General features: G+C 40.2%; 1 pseudogene; it reads left to right on the top strand.

Annotated features, from left to right (window-relative positions):
- Positions 1-4,588: 4,588 nt before the first annotated feature.
- LOC123464576 lies at positions 4,589-15,729 on the top strand (annotated as a pseudogene).
- Positions 15,730-15,848: the final 119 nt, after the last annotated feature.

Genomic DNA, 15,848 nt, shown 5'->3' with positions numbered 1-15,848 from the left:
ATCTATCATATCTAATCCCTTGAATCTATTTGTCACCTCGACTGTATAATCATGAGGGATTTGATTTAGGTCATACCTGAATGATCTAGTGGTTTTCCGTACTTTCTTCTTCAATTTAATTCTGAATTTTGCAATAAGGAGTTCATGAGCTGAGCCACAGTCAGCTCCCGGTTTTGTTTTGCTGACTATATAGAGCTTCTCCATCTTCGGCTGTAAAGAATCTAATCAATCTGATTTTGGTGTTGACCATCTGGTGATGTCCATGTGTAGAGCTGACTTTTGTGTTGTTGGAAGAGGGTGTTTGCCATGACCAGTGCATTCTGTGGGCAACACTCTGTTAGCCTTTGCCCTGCTTTATTTTGTACTCCAAGGCCAAATTTGCCTGTTACTCCATTATCTCTCGACTTCCTACTTTTGCATTCAAGTCCCCTATGATGAAAAGGACATCTTTTTTGGTGTCAGTTCTAGAAGGTCTTGTAAGTCTTCTAGAACCATTCAACTTGAGCTTCTTTGGCATTATTGGTTGGGACATAGACTTGGATTACTGTGATATTGAATGATTTGCCTTGGAAACGAACAGAGATCATGCTGTCATTTTCGAGACTGCACCCAAATACTGCAAATTGGACTCTTTTGTTGACTACAAGGGCTACTCCATTTCTTCTAAGAGATTTTGCCCACAGTAGTAGATAAAATGGTCATCTGAATTAAATTCACCCATTTCATGCAAAGATGGGCACAAAGAAGGACAGATGGTATGGACCTAACAGAAGCAGAAGATATGAGGAAGAGGTGGCAAGAATACACAGAAGAACTATACAAAAAAGATCTTAATGACCCAGATAACCACCATGGTGTGATCATGTACCTAGAGCCAAACACCCTGGAGTGTGAAGTCAAGTGTGCCTTAGGAAGCATCACGACAAACAAAGCTTGTGGAGGTGATGGAATTCCAGTTGAGCTATTTCAAATCCAAAAAGATGATGTTATGAAAGTGCTGCACCCAACATGCCAGTAAATTTGGAAAACTCAGCAGTGGCCACAGGACTGGAAAAGGTCAGTTTTCATTCCAATCCCAAAGAAAGGCAATACCACAGAGTGTTCAAATTACTGCACAATTGCAATCATCTCACATGCTAGTAAAGTAATGCTCAAAATTCTCCAAGCCAGGCTTCAACAGTACATGAACCGTGAACTTCCAGATGCTCAAGCTGGATTTAGAAAAGGCAGAGAAACCAGAGATCAAATTGCCAACATCTTCTGGATCATCGAAAAAGCGAGAGAGTTCCAGAAAAACATATATTTCTGCTTTATTGACTATTCCAAAGCCTTTAACTGTGCAGATCACAATAAACTGTGAAAAATTCTGAAAGAGATGGGAATACCAGACCACTTGACCTGCCTCCTGAGAAATCTGTATGCAGGCCAAGAAACAACAATTAGAACTTGGCATGTAACAACAGACTAGTTCCAAATACAGAAAGGAGTACATCAAGGCTGTATATTGTCACCATTTTATTTAACTTATATGCAGAGTACACCATGCAAAATGCCAGACTGGATGACAAGCTAGAATCAAGATTGCTAGGACGAATATCAACAACTTCATATATGCATATGACAGCACCCTTATGGCAGAAAGCGAAGAACTAAAGAGCCTCTTGATGAAAGTGAAAGAGGAGAGTGAAAAACCTGGCTTAAAACTCAACATTCAGAAAACTGAGGTCATGGCATCTGGTCCCATCACTCCAGGCAAACAGTTGGATGAACAATGGAAACAGTGAGAGACTTTATTTTGGGGGGCTCCAAAATTACTGCAGATGGTCGCTGAAGCCATGAAATTAAAGGACACTCGCTCCTTGGAAGAAAAGTTATGACCAACCTAGAGAGCATATTAAAAAGCAGAGACATTACTTTGCCAACAAAGGGCCGTTTAGTCAAAATTATTGTTTGTCCAATAGTCGTGTATGGATGGAGTTGGACCATGAAGAAAGCTGAGCTCCAAAGAATTGATGCTTTTGAACTGTGGTGCTGGAGAAGACTCTTGAGAGTCCCTTGGACAGCAAGGAGATCCAACCAGTCCATCCTAAGGGAAATCAGTCCTGAATATTCATTGGAAGGACTGCTGCTAAAGCTGAAGCTCCAATATTTTGGCCACCTGATGTGAAGAACTGACTCATTGGAAAAGACCCTGATGCTGGGAAAAATAGAAGGCAGAAGGAGAAGGGGATGCCAGAGGATGAAATGATTGGATGGCATCACCGACTCGGTGGACATGAGTTTGAGCAAGCTCCAGGAGTTGGTGCTGGACAGGGAAGCCTCAAGTGCTGCAGTACATTGGGTCGCAAAGAGTCACACACGACAAGCAACTGAACTGAACTGAACTTATATCTATCCTAAAGTGAGAAAACCAACAGCTAGAGAGGTTAAACCAATTTACCAAGCTCACCCAGAGAGGACGAAGTAGAATGAGGCTTTAGTTCCAGACTTCTACCCCAAATTCCAAGCCCTTTTCACTATACAGAGTTCTCAGAGATATACATTCTGATCAGATTAGTGGTTCTATTTCCTCTGTTATTTAGAAATTTCTTATATCAGAGTCAACATAAGAAAATTAGCTTAGTTTGTAATAAGTGGTCTTCAAATCCCACTTTTTTTTAATGCTGCTGCTGCCGCCAAGTCACATCTCTTTTAATTTGAAATAGCTGATTAGCTTGAAGTAACTTTCCTAAATATAGACATTCCACATCTTTTCTGTAAAAATGCTAGATATACCCTGTTTTTGCTTTGACATTCAGCAAAGCAGTGCTGACTGGAGCACTTAACTACAAATAAGAAATGCCCTCCTTCACTCTCAGGAAGAGGAACCTCTGGAAATCATGAAATTTGCATTTTTAGTTCTACCTGTCTCACTAACTCTTTGTGAGGCTTTGCATGAGCCATGATTTCTCTGGGTCACAGATGTAGCAAAAGTAAAATGACAGGTTGAGATTTGATGGTCTTAAGACAGCACATCAGGGCTATACATGGGCTCTGAAGTCAGACAGAAATGGAGGCAAATCTCAAGTCTACCACATACTAGCTACTAGCCAGGACAATCACCAACTTTAAGCCTTTATTTCCTTACCACTAAAATGGACAAAATGTCTACTTTTCAGTATGGTTGTATGGATTAAATGAGACAAGGTATAAAAAGCACTTAGCACGGTGCCTGACATATCATAAGAGCTCAATCCAGTTGGTTACTGCTATCAACATTAGAATATTATGCATCCTTGTACTTCAGGAAATGGGTGGCACCTATAACATAAAAGAAAATCAGATAATGCAGCTGAAAGAGTGTGAAATAAAACCATGATGTTTTAATTCTCTAATTTACTGATTCACTCATGATCTGTACTATTCCGGCTCTGTGCCTTGGTTTACTGATCTTTAAAATGGACAAGGTATCACTATGTGTTTCCTTTACAAATATTCAGGGTGATTAAAAACTACTATGTTATTCATATGCCATATTTTCCTGATAATATCATTCATGCCTTGCCTTTACATCATTAGCTAGAATTAGGCCTCTTAAAAAATCTTTCATCTTTTAATTAGAAAGAAGAAACCATGAAAAATCAGCTAAATGATAAATGGAGTAAATTGTGGCATCAGAAAAATAGGCAAAGCTGTTTCCAGCAATGAAACTTACAACTAAGAACTGCTCAAGAAAGCACAGGCTATTTCCAGTAACACATAAACATAGATGCCTTGGTGGTACCTTAGTTTATCCTGTAATGAACAATATTACTGCTAAAAAAAAAAAAGGTATTTTCTCAACTGGGTGGAAAGCAAGAAGAGATCACACACTAGATTTGTTTAGGCTGACACCTGATTCCAGAGCTATAGTTGTTTGCCTTATTGTGAGTTGAGGATCCAGAGCAAAGGTTTCCCAACAACTGGGAACTACAAGGGAATATGGATGCTCCTCTCCATTATTCAATCAGATCAAGTATAATCCTTTGGCTCCTTCTGACAGAGTCTGCTACTCAGAATTAAGAGAATGTTTCATGCTCATCACATTGCCTTAGAGTTGGTCTTCAGTAAATGTTTGTTGGGTGAGCAAGTGGAAATAATTCAGTTCACTGGAGTTCAATGCTTGATCTGAACCTCTAATAAACCAGAGCCATTGTCTGTCCTTTATTAGAGCTACTCATGCCTGGGCTCTTTTCTATCCATATTGGAGAAGGCAGCAGGCAAGGCTTAGTCATTTGGGAATCCCAAATACCTTACATGTCGTAGGAGCATAGTAAATATTTTTGCAATTGTGTTAGCTCAAATTGCTTTTAAACCCCTTTAGGAGGGACCCTAAGGAGAGCCGATGCCCAATCTTTTCTTCTATTGCCAAAAGGACATCCATGAAGAGTCTCTATGCACCCTTGTTATTTTTCACCCAGAGATTTCCAGAGCACTACTCTCTTCAAGGCAGGGCAACAGATATACTAATGACCCAGGCAAGGTTGTTGCCCTCCAGAAATTCACTACTTGGTGGGAAAAAAGATGGAACACATACAAAGATAAATAGGAGATACAGCAAACCGTGATCATGTGCCAGCAAAGAGGTAAAACTAACAGCGAGAGGAGACTGCCACATCAAGGTGAGTTGTCACTTAAAAAAGTATTTGCATTGAACATTTTAAAGATAAGCAGGTACAACTTTCACTTGTAAAAAGGATATAGCCAGCAGTCCCTGATGCAACTAGTCCTGACTCTCCACTCTGGTACTTAAGAAGAGAGAAAAGATGAAAATTAGGCACACTGAAGATTAATATTGGAAAGAGGTCCATGACTGGAATCTAGAATGACTTTGCACTACACCTAAGGTCAATGGAAATGGCTTAGGAAACTCAATCAGGAAGAAGAACTGTATCTGTATTTTACCTTTTGAAACAGCCTTTTCAAGTACAGAAAGATGGCAGAAAGAACTACCCTTCTACCACTGCCAGCTTCCTGGTCCAAAGAATCTCTGGAATCTCTACCTAATGGAAAACTGATCAGACTTGAATGCATGGCCATAACTTTTGAAGATCCTCTCTGCTCCCAATTTTCTATACCCATTTAGAAACAACTTATATAAAATAACTTGCTAGAAACGAGTGGTTTGGACTTTTTCTTTTTACATCACATCCCAAAATATGATTCCTATAAAGATAGAAAAACCCTAAGAAGAATGCATGCTAGGATTATGGTTTTCCAAATACTGGAGTAGTTCGAAGTATCAAAGAACCAGACAGTGTATGTGGGGGAAAATCTTAGCCCCATACGACTGAGCCACGTTAGATGCATTGCTATTTGACACTGAGAACTGAGCTGCAAGTTAGAAACAACCACCACAAGAATTTAGAAAAGAATTTGATCCACACCCAAAGCTGGGATGATAGGGTCAGGGGAGATCCATACAATCAGTCTGTGGACAAGTGCCAGCTTCCAAAAGATCTCCCCTTGTTTGAAGACGAATAAAAAGGACCCCAAACACACCCAAGGGTCTTATGAAAACACACTGCAAAACAATGGAAAGAAAAAAAAAGTCATTCTGAAGCTTTGGAAGAACAGACCTCTAAAAATGATCTGTACAGAACTCAGAAGAAAATTTTACAATATCATGTGATGTCATTAGTGCGCTGCTACAAGATATGATTGAAATGAAACAGGAGAAGAAAGTTATTATGAGAATAAGCTGAGATATAAACAGAGTATAGTGTAATGAGAGTGAGCCAAGAAAAAAAGGGAGCTGGATAATATTATTACAAATTGCAAGGAGACTGTAAACTTATAATAAGACCATCTAAATCCACCTCAGGGTAGTAGAATAAGGCCTGTCAGTACAGAAAATTATATCCGTAACTTGGAAATGCTTTCTGAGGATATAGGAGAAAATACTAAAAGATCAAGAGATGAAAGAAGGTGGTAAGTAAGCAGAAGGAAGAAAGAACAGAGAGATACCCAAGAATTGAGGGATCTCAAGAAGCAAGATAGAGCAATTGGAACAAATGCATTAGAATAAGAAATGATTGGGAGCAAAGAAAAATTTCAAAGATGAGTCAAGAATGAATTATCATAATATAAAATAATGGATAGTAATAATAAAGATTCCTTGAACATCCATCTAAAGATTTTGTTCATGTTAATTTCATTAACTCACAACTTCATATTAATAAAATTATGTCCATCCAATCGATGATGCCATCCAACCAACTCATCCTCTGTCATCCCCTTCTCCTCCTGCCTTCAGTCTCTCCCAGCATCAGGTTCTTTCCCAATGAGTCAGTTCTTCACATCAGGTGGCCAAAGTACTTGAGCCTTAGGTTCAGCATTAGTCCTTCTAATGAATATTCAGGATTGATTTCCTTTAGGATTGACTGGTTTGATCTCCTTGCTGTCCAAGGGACTCGCAAGAGTCTTCTCCAACACTACACTTCAAAAGCACCAATTCTTTGGTGCTCAGCTTTCTTTATGGCCCAACTCTCACATCCATATATGACTACTGGAAAAACCATAGCTTTGACTAGATGGACTTTTGTTAGCGAAGTAATGCCTCTGCTTTTTAATATGGTGTCTAGGTTGGTTATCACTTTTCTTCCAAGGAGCAAGCACCTTTCAATTTCATGGCTTCAGTCACCATCTGCAGTGATTTTGGAGCCCAAGAAAATAAAGTCTGTCATTGTTTCCATTATTTCCCCATCTATTTGCCATGAAGTGATGGGACTGGATGCCATGATCTTCATTTCTTGAATGCTGAGTTTTAAGCCAGTTTTTTCACTCTCCTCTTTCACTTTCACCAAGAGGCTCTATTGAGACTTTTTCCCCTTCAGTGTAGTCTCTGTACCTAAGAGTTACCTAACAGTCTTAAATAAATAAACTGCTTTTATGTTTAAACTAGTTAGGATGGCTTCTGCTTTGCCCCCAACAAGCCACCTAGATTTGAGTTCTGCTCTAGTTATCAAAAGAAGTCATATACTCTCTCTAAGCTTCAGTTTCTGCATATCATATCTTACTTGATTAACACAATAACCTTATGAGATTGAGTCTGTCTTCCTCAAAGACCCCAATCATACTTCACTAAGGCAATACAAATGCTTTCCTCATTCTCAGTTGAAAGTTACACTCACTAGACTATGTCTACCCCCAACTTTTCTATTTGCAAAGATATGCTAATTTGGGCCAAGAGATGCAGTGAATTGGAATCCTGGAACTGGGTAGTGGGGAGCAGGGTAGGGTTTTAAAGAATTTCTAGCTCAACCACTCATCTGATATATGGAAAGTCAACACTGGGAATGCTTATGTTGATATATTTGCAATCCATCTAAAGCTGAACTTACCCCGAGCCTGCTTTTTGCCACAAGTGTGCAGCAAAGCATGACATTAACCAGTTGTTTTGTCTACACGTCACCTAATTTGAGCACCCTTTATAAACTGACTGTACTGATTAGTTGTTCATTTACTGGAGAAGTTCATCCCAAATGCCCATTCCAGAAAGTGGCAGACATAACAATCTTATGAGGCATTTTCCTGAGACAAGCTGGTCTGGAGCTTCACTTCTGCCAATCACTATCACCTTCACTGACAAGGTGATATCTAGCAGCTCAAACAGAAATGGTAAAAAGAGCCAAGCCTGGCAATAATACAAACTGTATAACCCAAACTGTTCCAAATTGAACCTTAGGCAGTTTCTCCAAATGAATTATTGACTAACTTGCCCAAGGTCTAGAAAGCTTCTCCATAAATTTTCCTTTGTATATTTATAATTATAGACTTCTCTCTGAATTGTTGTCCTTTGCCCTGGGTAGCATTTCACAGTAAATGTAACACAGAGGTCACATCCCTTTGCTTCCCTAAGGTATTTTTACTGTGGGCTCTAATTTTCTGGCTCCCATTCAGTGACCACATTTGCTTTCCGAGCAACAAGTTATCTTCCCATTTTATGAATGTAGGCTGACATAGATGCCACCTGGCAACATGAGAAGATGCTGAAGGCAAAGAAAGGCCTTGTAGATGAAGACCAGAAACTGAGCTCAGGCTCTGAAACCCTCCAGTGCCCAGCTTTCAGGAGCTAGGAATGGCCATTACATCTATTCTTAGGATCAACATCTCAGAGGATGTCTACACCATTGCTTTGAGGTAGACATTCTGGGAATGAGATTTAAGAGTGGACTCTTACTACCCAGTGAACTATTTGGTTTCATCTGGAGATGGGTTCTGCCATCCCCAGAGTGTCTTTATGTGCATGCATGCACATGTACACACACGTACACACATAAGACTACACAGTGCCAGTCTGCTTGTCTGCATGTAAACAAATTCATCCTCAATGACTCCTTCCCCTCCCTCCTGCATTCTGGGTTGGCCCTCAATTCTAAGTAATGCTCTTACATTGCCCAGTTCCTTTTCCAATGATTAAACTGAAACTTCCTTTCAGTATTGAAAAATCGTTCACACTAAGACTTGATGACCCCTACCATTTCTGTTATCTCTGAACTTCTCATGACTTTCTCATGCATCAGTAATGGGCCCTGACTCACCTCTCCTCTGGGACCACTTCTGTCATCATGACTGTAGACCTTAGCCTCCACATGATGGCCCATCTGCCATTTTGGCCTCTCAGTTCTTTAGCTCAAATGACTGTTTAACCACTTTAACCTCAGACAGCCATTCACGTGGTCACTTCCTAGACATATTTTTATCATCAGAAACTGTGCCACTTGTAAAATCTCCAGTTCATACTTTGAACTTGCTGTTCACCCTTTACAGTAATTTCTTGCTAGTATTCCCCCTCCAACAGTTCTTTAACCCCACTGATTCTCTATAACATTACTATCATTTTTTTTTTTTTTCTTTTTTATTTTTTTTTATTTTTATTTTTATTTTTTTTTATTTTAATTTTATTTTATTTTTAAACTTTACATAACTGTATTAGATTTGCCAAATATCAAAATGAATCCGCTACAGGTATACATGTGTTCCCCATCCTGAACCCTCCTCCCTCCTCCCTTCCCATTCCATCCCTCTGGGTCGTCCCAGTGCACCAGCCCCAAGCATCCAGTATTGTGCATCGAACCTGGACTGGCAACTCATTTCATACATGATATTTACATGTTTCAATGCCATTCTCCCAAATCTTCCCACCCTCTCCCTCTCCCACAGAGTCCATAAGACTGTTCTATCATTTTTATAAATTGTCTCTGCTTCATGTCCTAACTTTCCTCTTATTATCCTGCCCAAATCCCATAATGCACCACTTAAATAACTGCTTTTAAAACACCTTATTTTCTTTGCCCCAGTCTCTTTCTGTTACACTTGCCTGGCAAATAACGACCATAATTACACTCAAATATACCTTTACTGTACATAGTCTCCTATGCAGACAAATTTTACTGGAGAAAATTAGGCGAATGTAGTAACTGGACTCACTTAAAATTTATGACCACAAATCTGACATGGGCATTCAATATTGTATAGCGATATTATATACTTCTTCAGTAAATTAACTTTCCCACTCTTCAAAATGGCTATTTCATACTTTTCTTTTTTCTCAAATCTCCACCACAATCTTCTCTGTCTATTCTCTGCTGATAACTTTGCCTCAGACTTCAAAGGGAAAAGGTGCAGTGAGATCAGAACAGTCTCATCTTCCCACTATCAATTCTGCCAACTTATCCACAGCATATGTTCTAAATCCCTGCTTGTGAAAATGAAAGCGGTATCCCTGTTCTTAACCAAGAAAACACTTCTCCTTGTGTATTGGATCCCATCTTATCTCAACTTCTCAAGTACTCTGAGGCAAGTGTCTTCCAATGTGACACAGCTGGGGCCCACACTTGGTCCATAAATCAAAATGCTAATTAAAGCTGAGTATCATTAAAATAATTATAACTAACATATACCATTCATTCATTTGCCAGTCTTTTGCAGGACAAAACTTGCAGTTCTGGTTCTCCTTTTGCATACATTGTGTCATCTATAAATTTTAGTTTTGTTTCTTTTCAGTTCAGGGAGAATGGAAAGATGCTTAAAAATGATCTGAGGCCAACATCGTTGATTGTTATGAGTTCCCCAATTATTTATAGTTGTGTTGCTCACAACAATAGATCAATGTTTTTAGTAACTTACTAAAAAAGTCTTTTCAAAGCATTCAGCTAATGTTTCAAGCAATTTTTTCAATGCTTTATTCATTTTATGTAGTATTTCATTACATTACATAACTATAGTAATGAATACAATAGGCTGTACTGGTTGACTAGGGCTGCCGTACCAAAACACCCAGACTGAGTGGCTTGAAAAACAGAAATTTATTTCTTACAGTTCTGAAGGCTAGAAATCCAAGGTTAAGATATCATCAGGTTTGGTTTCCTTGGAGGTCACAGGACAGGATGAGACGATGGCCTTTGGCTTATAGATGGGCACCTTCTGGCTGTTGTCACATAAGGTATTTTCCCTCAGTATGCATGTTCCTGGTACCTCTCTTCCTCTTCTTAAAAGGATACCAGTCTTGTTGGCTTCCTAGGTGGCACGGTGGTAAAGAATCTGCTTGCCAGTGCACGAGACACAAAAGACTTGGGTTTAGGAATGGGTACTGACCCAAGTATTCTTGCCTGGAGAATCCCATGGACACAGGAGCCTGGCGGGCTACAGTCCATAAAGTTGCAAAGAGTCAGACATGACTGAGCACAGCACCTACTATATTAGTGCCCCACACTTAGGACCTCATTTAACTTTTCAGAACATCGTTAAAGGTGCTATCTCCAATTACAATCCATTGGAGGTTAGGACTCCAACATAGTGGACTGAGGTGGAGGGCAACATTCAGTCTATAAATTAGGCTTAGCAGTTTTGAAGATGAATTACAACTGCATCTTTGTAAACAATAGATCAAACTGGAAAACACAGTTATTCATGGGCTTCAGAGTGTGAAATACCAGTCATGGGGATCACTGCTTTACCTCCCACTCCTGAAAAAAAATGGACAAATACTGCTAATCCAATCTGAAGTAGAGGTTGATTAAGAGAATTTCAATCATACTAGGGTATCTGAAATGGCAACCCACTCCAGTATTCTTGCCTGGAGAATCCCAGGGATGGGGGAGCCTGCTGGGCTGCCATCTATGGGGTCACACAGAGTTGGACACGACTGAAGTGACTTAGCAGCAGCAGCAGCACTGTATCTACATTAGCAGTTTTTTCCTCTTTACTAAGTGAGTTACATCTCTGTATAAATGTGGTTTAAAATAATATTTTAGAAAAGATTTTAAAATGAACCCTTCCTTGGCCCCATGTCCTTCTGCTGCTGCTCTATTTCTTTTCTCTCTCCTCCCCTCCAAATCCCTCTTCACCCATTTACTTTCTCTCAAGTCACAAAAGCACTGTACATATTTGGTGTCCATCTTTATTTCATCCTTTGCTATCCACTCTGATTGGGCATAATGGTCCTTTTCAAGGTCACTATAATTTTCATCTTGCCAAAGTCAATGGTTAATTTTTTTGCTCTATCTTGAATTCTCCTTGGATATTTACAAAGTCAATTGTTCCCCCTTTTAAAAAATGTTTTAATTTCTGGCTCTGTGACAGTCTCTCTCCTGTTTTCAATCCCCTACTATCACATTAGCCTGCCAATCTTGGAGTGTCCATGGCTCTGTCCTTGGCTCTCTCATCATCTTTTTTTACATTCTATCCTCAATGTAATTCTCATCCCATCTTGACTTGAAAAACCACTCTGACATTCATAATTCTCCTACATCTCTTCTCTCATGACCACACTCATATATCTAACTGCCTATCTAACATCTCCACTTAGATGCCGAATGGCTTCTCAAATGGAAAGGGACCAAATTAGAATTTGTGCTTCCCACTCCCACCTTCAATACAGGAAAACTCTCTTCTTTGCAGCCATCCCATGTTCAGTAATGGGGCCACCACATCACCAGTTACACAAATCAATAATGTAGGAGTCACTCAGATTTCCTTTTTGTTCCTAACATTCTACATCCTTTCATTAAAAAGTCATATCAGTCCTTCCCCAGAACCTATCCCAAATCCCACCTCTTCTTATCATTTCCATGCCACCTCTCTTGTTGCAGCTACCTCTCCCCTGGGTCGCTTCCACAGCTCTAAGTCATCTTCCTGTCTCCATTCTTGCCAGTATAACCACTACAGTCCATCGTCTACAAATAAGGCTTCTAAAATGTAAACCGGATCATTCCCCTCCCCTACAATAAAATTCTATAATGGTCTCCATTATTTTTGAATAGACTCTAAATTCCTCCACTGGACTACAAGGTGATCTGACCTCTACTGACTTTTTGATCTCACGTTTCTTTAATCTCTTCATTATCCACTAGCTTTCAGTCAAATTGGCTTTCTGGCCACCCCTCAAACACACCAAACAAGTTCTCTTCTGAGAGTCTTTCCATATGTAGATTCTTCTTGAAGCATTCTTTTCTTAGATTCTTGCAGAGTGGCCTTCGATTTTCTTGTCTGATTGAATAAACGTAAATGACTGCTATGACTAACTGCATTGTGCAATTTTTTTAAAGGCCAGGCAAAGTCTTAACCTAAATGAATTTAATTTTATGAATGGAAATGAGGGTGTCATTATGTTTGATGAAGGAGAAAGGGAAGAATAGTAGCTTCCTAGGCTGGACCAGTCAGACCACATACACTTTCCTGGTTTTCTTGCTTCCTACCTTCTCTTTTCTGCTTGTGGAAATTCAGTCCTGGTAAGTTCATGACTGGGACCTCCCACGTCAACCCAGTTCACCATAATCTGGGAAAACTTTCTACTTGCTATCTTTCTGCCATTCCTCTGAACATCTCCTTGGGGCATCCTTCCAGCCAGGCCTCAGAATCAGCTATATAATATGTGGGGCCCAATGAAAAATGAAAATGTGAGGTTCCTTGTTCAAAATTATTAAGGACTTCAAGATGGTGACAGCAGAGCATTAAACCAAGAGTGAATCCATCTAAATACAGGACTCTGGTGACTCATAGGTCACATACCTTTGAAGTTAGTTTCTTAGGCCCTTCTTTGACATCAGGCTCATTTTCTTTCTGATGCATCTTCTTTTTTTTTAATTTAAATTTATTTATTTTAATTAGAGGGTAATTACTTTACAATATTGTATTGGTTTTGCCATACATCAACATGAATCCGCCACGGGTGTACACGTGTTCCCAATCCTGAACCCCCCTCCCACCTCCCTCCTCATACCATCCCTCTGGGTCATCCCAGTGCACCAGCCCGAAGCTTCCTGTATTCTGTATCTGATGCATCTTCTAACACACCTTTAAATCTCTCCTCCATTCTGACTTCTCTCTCTTGATTCCTGTCCCCAATACAACATTAATCCAATGTGTGAAAGGTGAAACGTTAGAGTGGAGAGAATCATGGGCAGAAGGAGCTGGAAGCTTGAAAAATCAGGGAATGGGGGTGGAAACACAAAGCCTAGCAGGCAGAAAATAAAAATGCTTGCTCACATTGTGGCAGGTAACAATCACCCAGGGCTTTAAAATCCCTGGATTCCGATATTTTGATATCTCTACAATCCTCCCAATTAGTTTTGTTCATATAAGGGACTAGATCCATAGTAAGAATAGTATTTTGTTACAGTTAATTAGCTTTCCTTTATTGTTGTCATCAATTTTGTCCTTTTTACATTGCCTAGAGGAGAAGGCAATGGCACCCCACTCCAGTACTCTTGCCTGGAAAATCCCACGGATGGAGGAGCCTGGTGGGGTGCAGTCCACGGGGTAGCTAAGAGTCAGACATGACTGAGCGACTTCACTTTCACTTTCATGCATTGGAGAAGGAAATGGCAACCCACTCCAGTATTCTTGCCTGGAGAATCCCAGGGACTGGGGGAGCCTGGTGGGCTGCTATCTATGGGGTCGCACAGAGTCAGACACGACTGAAGCAACTTAGCAGCAGCAGCAGCAGAGGGAAAAATCTCTCTTGTTATTCCAGATGCATGAGTCTATTTGCCTTATTCTGTACACAAGCTGAACTGTACAAATTTCCACTGTTTCTTTGCTTGTTTCTTTTCACTGGGATAGATTCATTTTGAAATTGAGTTCACACTTGAAGAATGAAGCCCAGTTCATTGCCAGCAGGCCTGGAATTCAGCTATTTTCAGTGCAACCAGGACTTGAGCAAAGCTTAGATAAAAAGTAAAATATTGGGGCAATCAGAAGGAACTATGTAGACTCAAGAGACTTTTGTGTTAGTGTTTTCCCTTCAATGGCTACCTATATTTGACGGGTCAAATGTAATTTTCTCCTCTTTCTCTCTGGCATTTCTTCAAATAATGTGTGTCACCATTAACAGGCAGTCAGGTCACTAGAGGTACTTTCCATGCTTAAAAGCTTTCAGGGAATCTCATTTTCATATGAAAAAGAGGCTACTTCTTCTTTCTTTCTTTTTGGGACATCACAGCTGTCTCTCTCCTCTTCCCCCTAACTTCCCAGTGACTTAAAAAAAAAAAAATTAGTCTGCCTCTGACCTATTTTGGTGACTTGGATCTCCATGGAGATGCCTGGATTCCTAATATAAAATATCTTCTGTCCAATTCCAATTACCCATTTACTTAAACAGTGAAAGCTGGCATGGAGATAATATTAAGGAGCCAAAAAGCTAGAATACAAATCATCTGAGGTGGCAGTGGTGCCACTGCCTCTTGGCAGTACCTCACATGCTCTTTAAGAAACCTTAGTTATAAAGTATGCCACCCTACTTTCAACAATGACCTGTGCCTCTCATCCCTTCTGTGGCATGAATCCTAAGCCTAACTTTAAACTGACACCAGTCACCTAAACTCTTTCTCCAGCTGGCCATGTTGGAGGGTTAGTTCACAGTCTATAGGTGCCTCCATGACAGTTTGATGCATGAGTAAGTTTGGGTCCCCCTGGTCAATATAGGCTCCAACTGTCCCTAAGCAGAAAGAAATAAAGAAATCTCTGAGCCAGAAATCAGCAAATAAGAGTAAGCCATTCACTGGGTAGCCGAGGGCGTGCAGAGGCCCTGTCACGGGCTACCAGACCATGCTGAATGGAATGTGCGGTCAGCTTGCCTCTGTGCTGTGAGGGACAACCCCGCTGCCATCCATGGTCACCAACTCTCTGCCCCCCACCCCAGGTGTCTGTATGCACCAGGGTCATCGCAATCTGCAAGACAAGAACGAGAGGAAGGAGAAACCACCCCACACCTTTGACCCAGTGCTACTTGAGCTCCTAGTGTGCCTGCTCTCCAAGAAGCCACTCAGATATGAAGCATCGACAAATGAATTGATTAATGAAGAGGCAGGAATAGCCTATTCAATTATTGATGGGATTCCTAACATGATACCACAGGCAGCTAGGATGACACATCAAAATAAGAAGCAAGAAGAAATGGAGCATTAGATCATATTTAAAAACAACAACACGCAACTGAATATTCTAAATACCATCTACATTTTAAAAAGTCAGAGTGGCAGGTAATAAGTGGAGGAGAACATTTCTGTCTCTTCCTATGTTGACTGTTTTTATTCCGTTGGTAATCTTTGGCAGGACTGTTTTACTTGGCCTCTGTGAAAGAAAAGTCCCCATGGGGCTGCACTAGCGCTGTGCTTTTACAGTCTGCTCTTGCTGATTACCATACCTGTTTATGTGTTCTTCCACCTTTGGACTTGGATGGGTATTAAACTTTTCAGGCATAATTAATGCAATCAGAGCCAAGCTGGTATATCCTAATGGCATGTTTGAATGTCTATCTCTGAAAGCTCAACTACATGGAAATATTGGAAACCCACTTAATTTGCAGGAAAGATACTTTGGCTAAC

Source organism: Bubalus bubalis, chromosome 9 (genome assembly GCF_019923935.1).
Source record: "Bubalus bubalis isolate 160015118507 breed Murrah chromosome 9, NDDB_SH_1, whole genome shotgun sequence".
Lineage (NCBI taxonomy): Eukaryota > Metazoa > Chordata > Mammalia > Artiodactyla > Bovidae > Bubalus > Bubalus bubalis.
This window is presented reverse-complemented; position numbering and strand designations above follow the sequence as displayed.